This window comes from Oryzias latipes, chromosome 2, assembly GCF_053564925.1.
Source record: "Oryzias latipes strain Hd-rR chromosome 2, Olatipes_Hd-rR_3.1".
NCBI lineage: Eukaryota > Metazoa > Chordata > Actinopteri > Beloniformes > Adrianichthyidae > Oryzias > Oryzias latipes.
In genome coordinates, this window is record NC_136238.1 from 34,599,304 (window position 1) to 34,604,970 (window position 5,667).

At 39.5% G+C, this 5,667-nt stretch overlaps 1 long non-coding RNA gene across 1 annotated transcript; it reads left to right on the forward strand.

Annotated features, from left to right (window-relative positions):
• The first annotated feature begins 494 nt into the window (after positions 1 to 494).
• Positions 495 to 3,333, forward strand: LOC144988465 (uncharacterized). Its single transcript, XR_013652399.1, has 6 exons — positions 495 to 1,023; positions 1,310 to 1,461; positions 1,683 to 1,724; positions 1,804 to 1,854; positions 2,240 to 2,301; positions 2,430 to 3,333. It is a non-coding gene; the product is annotated as an uncharacterized LOC144988465 (long non-coding RNA).
• The last annotated feature ends 2,334 nt before the right edge of the window (positions 3,334 to 5,667 follow it).

Consider the following 5,667-nt stretch of genomic DNA (forward strand, 5'->3'; position numbering starts at 1 on the left):
AAATGCACACATTCATTTGTATTTTTAGTTTTAAACATATTGTCGCGGACTGAGTTTAACTTGGCTGTTGGGTCGCGTTAAAAGTTCTGGAGTTCATTGAACGCATCATGCAGAGATCTGATTGGCTCTAAGTTCTGTCGCTCAGCCTGTTGTTAGGTAGTTTGGACCAATGGGGTTCAGCTATGGGCCGAATAAGGGAAATGGGAGGGCTGGAGCGGGAGCAGGGGAATATAAAGTGGGAGAAGCGCTCTCATCTCAGAGGGAGAGATTCAGGAGTTGATGAATTAGTTGTACGGCGTTTGTTACGGTCTACAGTAACCAGAATAAAGAACCTTAAAAGAGGTTAAGTCTCCGTGCCTCAGTGTGGGAAAGGGACACTACATTATTGTATGGCTCTTTGGAAATTATCGTATTAACACTTAAAAGTCATACATTTTCTTCTGCCAGCAGGGGGCGCCCTATGAGTCTGTGCGTCTAATGTGTAGTTGTGGGTCGTAGAAGAAGATGGAGTGAGGAAGGGGGAGAGACGTTTGGAGTAAGCCCTGGCTGCAGCATGGAGAAATGCACAACATAGTGGAATGCTGGAACTCTGTGGAATGTTAACACGCTGTGGAATGTTAACCCCGCCCACATTGAGCCAGTTAACCCCGCCCACATTGAGCCCGTGCATGTGATTGCCCTTCGTCAGTGCAGTTGTGATTGCAGGAAAGGGGAAGAATCAGTGGACACATTTTGTGTCAATGTGTATTGTATGAGGATGATAGAGGGTGAACGGCTGAGTTTAAATAAGTTCTTGGGAGGGGAAGAACATTTGATTGGTGCAAGTTTTTTAAAAAATTTTTTATTATTAGGTAGTCCCCCACTCCGACCCATACTCCAAGACAGTAGGACCTCGTCGTTGTTGCCGCCCGCCATTTTAACTACAAGAAGAAGATGAAGTCAGTGCAGTTCTTTTTCTTCTGTTTCCACGCACAGAGTGCCAGAGACATTTTCAAAATGGAGGAACGCATCAACAAAAACACGGTAAGTTAATAAAAAGAAAACTCTTGTTGTGATTATTGCTCGCTTTTCCACCACAATTATTCAGTTCCACTGCAGAAGAGGCTGTTACTTCGTATTTTAAAATGTATTTTGATTTTATTTCCCTGCCGTTCTATTTATGTGGTTGAGGTTTTACACAGAGCTAGTTAGTTAGCTTAGCTTATCTTGTGGCTCTCTTCTGGAGGTTTCTGTCAAGCTATTTGTGTCTTCTAATGTCGGTAAAACTTTGTTTGTTTATTTCACCTGTATTATTTCTGTGTTTATACAGAGACACGTTACAGTTTTAGTCGACTGTGACAAACCAACGCTGAGAAAACAAAACAACGTTTCCTATTGTCCATTTTGCTGTTACAAGAAGGATGCAGAGCCTGCTGTGGCCCTCATGATAATATGGAACCCATTCTTCTGTGAAACACAAAGGTACATCTAGTCTGTGTCCGAGTTCCCACCCTAATCCATAAAAACTTTAGTGCAGGACTATCTGTACTGCCCTGGATTTTGTCAATTAAAATCTAATTCTTATGAGCGTCTGCTCCCGATATTTCTTAAAAAACCAGAAGACCTGGACTGCTCAAACCTGGATTAAATTATAATGTAGATGGTAAATCATACATTAAACACAATTTCTTATTCAACTTCAGCGTCATCCTTTGTCTTATGAATGTGAAGAGTGTAAGACAGAAGTAAGTGATATTTCCTATCATATTTTTCCTATCATTCATTACCATCCTTTAATCAAAATGTTTGTTCTCACACCCCCAGGGTCTGGCGAATCAAGGGTGCTCGAACAACTGTGGTGTGTTTGTCATAATGGTGAGACCAGGGCTGTTCAAAAACCAATGATTAGAAATGATCATGGTCAATAAATGTTCCCCTGTGCATTAAAAAGTGACAACAAGAATTAAGGACTAAAAACTGGTTAATATTTATTTCTTTTGTAAGTGACCATGGTATATAAAGGTAACATTCAGAAATGTCACATGGATTCTTTCAGTACTCTGTCCATTGTCACAGGGAATTAATGTGATTTCAGTGAGGTGTGTGTAAATTCTGATCAGTTTGTGTTTAGTGAATTCAAGACACTTTTTGGTTGAAGCAAAAACTAACCTACTCTGTATTTATTTTTATTAATAATTAATAATTATTTTATTATTATTTATTATTATTAATTATTAATTTATTGTTTATTTTTTCAAAGGAAAACATGAAGCAAATTAGAAGATGGTGGTGTCTGCACCTAATAACTAACTTTCCAATACCGTAAGTGCTCTTTATATGATATTACTTTTAAAATCCTTTTTTTTACTACATATTTTACTGTAAACTCTGTTGATTGACCTTTTATTAACATTTTGATGGTGAACATTCATTGTCATTGATTCATCAAGGTCTGAAGAAGAAAGAATGCAGCCAGAAAAAGGAGGAGCAGAAACTCCAGTTGAGAGGAGGTCACTGAATTCATGAGGATGAAGATGCTTCACTAAAAAAGATGCGATCTGAATCCATCTCATCAGGAACTATTGAAGCTAGAGCTGTTGGACACACACACATAGTATTTCTCTGCTTGCTTTCAGTCTCTGCTAGATTATTTAGGTGACCTGAGATGGCCCATCAAATATAATAGAATATTGTATTTATTCTAAAAGTTTAGGAGATGGGATGCCCAGGATCTTTTTTTGAGTGTAATGTTTTCATTTTCATTCTATTCTCTCTGTAGGGGAAGGTGACATGAAGACCAGCAGTGGGACAGGAAGGAATGGATGGATCCTTTTGAACTCAACATTTGTTGCCATCTCCAGTATCTACTCTAAGAATGACCTTTTTTCTGTGCAGGAAGAAGATGCCTTACTACTCGGCACCATTGAAGCAGGCACATGGTGCCAGTTGCAGTCCTTTAAAGGAAGATGTTCCCTGCCAGATGTTCTGAAGGTGGATGAAGGAGAACAGAAGGAGATTCTGAAAGAGCTCAAAACTGCTCCCTCATGAGTGAAGCTGAGACTAATGGAACTGAGGGAGCTTTTCAGTTTTTCAGTGACTTTGAGGCTTTTTGTTCAGAAATTATGGACAATCAAACATTAAAGGTGTATGTGTGTTTTGAGGAACAATAAATCGCAGAGTCTGCTGTTTTTTTTGTTTTTGTTTTATATTTTTTTGTCTATATTTGTAAATGTATAATGCTACATGACTGTAGCATTACATTCATTCATCCTCCATTCCGTTTCATTCCTTTTGGGGTCACAAGGCAGCTGGAGCCTATCCCTGCCACATGTGGTGAAGGCTGGGGACATCCTGGACAGCTTGCCAGCCTGTCGCAGGACCACAATCACTTATGGACACTTTAGAGTGACCAGTTTACCTATTAAGAGTGTTTTTGGATGGTGGGAGGAAGGCCCAGAGAAAACCCACACATGCATGTCTAGCATGAGGTCAGGAGTTTTACTTTCCATGTTTAACCCACCTGAGACTATGTACAGACTGAGCATAAATACACAACAGTTATTACACAATATTTGTGGAACCAGGGTGTGATCAGTTATGTATTTTACATTGTGATATAATTTTACATGTAACAATAAACCTTTGATCAATAAATGACAAGAGACTAGAATAAAATTGTCAGCTTTGCTCAGTCTTTTCTCCTGTAGCCAAATATAAAAGGGACCATTTTCCTAAAGAAATTTCTTAAAACATGATGGTACATATTCTAAAGGAGATTGATTGCATTTATTTACGTACGTTCAAACACACAAACCGGTGGAAATTCACGTTGATCACTCATAATGCATGCAGAAACAATCCACATCGCTCCATTGCCCTCACGTATTTTAAGTGCCTCCAAGGATAAAAGTTGGCCACACATACTTTCTCCAGGTCTGTGAGGCCAGACAAAATGTATTAACTCCCTAATACATGCACATGGAAACTTGTAAAAGGCTTAAGAAGACAGCAATCACGGTATAAATTCCCTAATTCAATATTTTTTTTATAAAGTGCAAATTCAAACTACAGTCGTCTCAATGGGCTTTGTACAGGTAATTGTAAGGTAAACATACAATCAAAAAGGGATCATGAATACATAGAATGCATTAGGATAATACTAAACTTTAACAAAAACAGACTTAACCAGTGGTTCCCAAACTGGGGGGCGACAATAAGGCCAAGTGAAACCTAACTGCAGTGCAACTATCTACATTTTAAAGCCTTCTATGCTCCTTCTACCTCATAATAATCCTCAACCATTTCAGTACAGAAGGAGTGAGCAGAGAAGCAGCTGGCCCACTGCTTTAAGCTGCTGCTTTCACTAGCGCAAAGGAGAAATGCAGAGACAGACGGGCGCAGTTCTGTATGTGTGTGTGTGTGTGTGCATGTGCTGAAAGCAGCAGCATTTTCTAGCATATAGAAAGGAAGAAAGGACACATTAAGACACGCGCTGCGTACCTCTGTGTGTGTTGTGTGTCTTTAGCTCCGCTTGTGGGATAAGGAGGAAAGGAGACAAGAGCGCGCAAGTCAGTGACCATTCGGTTTGTGTTATTCACTTAGGGAGAACAGTAACAAGATAAAATGTTTCCTCTAAAGAACAGAGACTGGATGTTTTATTAACCCACTCTAGAAGCGCTGAGGTTCTGAACGGGGCGTTAACGTGCCCCGGCTTTAACACCGGGGGCGCCTTTTGTATGTGTCAAAGACGGAAAAATCCCCCGTGACTGAGACCGCGCCCTATCATCCGGTGCACCCTATGGTTGTGAAAAGTCTGGACATTTAAAAATATGTGGCGTTTATGGCTCTCTCTACCAAAAAGTTTCCAGGCCCCTGATCTATAGCTTGAATTTACCCAGAATATTAGACCCAGAAAGCTGCTGATATGAACAGTAGGAACTCCTTCAATCCATCATTGGAGAACTTCTAACCAAAACTAGCTTCACTTGTTCAGTTAGCAGAAAATCTCCACACCAACAAACAGACAGATTTCACCCTGAACTAACACAGAAAATGGGTCTACCACTCTCAAGGACACACACTTAATCCTATAAAAGTGAAGTGCTCTGTAAACATTGAAACATTGTCATTTACTGCTCTGTTTACGTCTGTTTCCAACTTATTATTGTATCTACTCAGAAAACGACCACGCCCTCTAGTGGTGAACTTCAGAACAACACCTCAGTCCACTCTTCAGAAGAACAAGTAAAATATGTTGTACACAAAGAGAAACTGCTTCAAAAACCAAGATTACACACTTATTTGCAAATTAATTTCTGTACTGAGCCATATGTTAGGAATGGAAAAAGAGGACAGAGATCCTCCTCTCAGAGCAGGAGAGCTCCCCCTACAGGTGGAAGTAGGGAAAGACTGTGAGGTCTGTGAGCTGCAAGTGGTGGAGGATGAATTTCATTTCTGTTTTATTGTCCTTTGAATTAAAAACACAGACTTTGTTTGAATGACGTCATAGAAAAGAAATGTCCTGATTTGTTTTGGTTTCTGAAGATAATATTTTATGTTGGCTTTTTGAAAATGAAAGTTTCTGTTTGGAAACTTTTTAGCAAAGACATGAACAATAAGAATGGACACTTTTGATTTTGTTAGACTCTGATTGGTGGATTATTGTATATTGTTCTGTTAATTATGGGA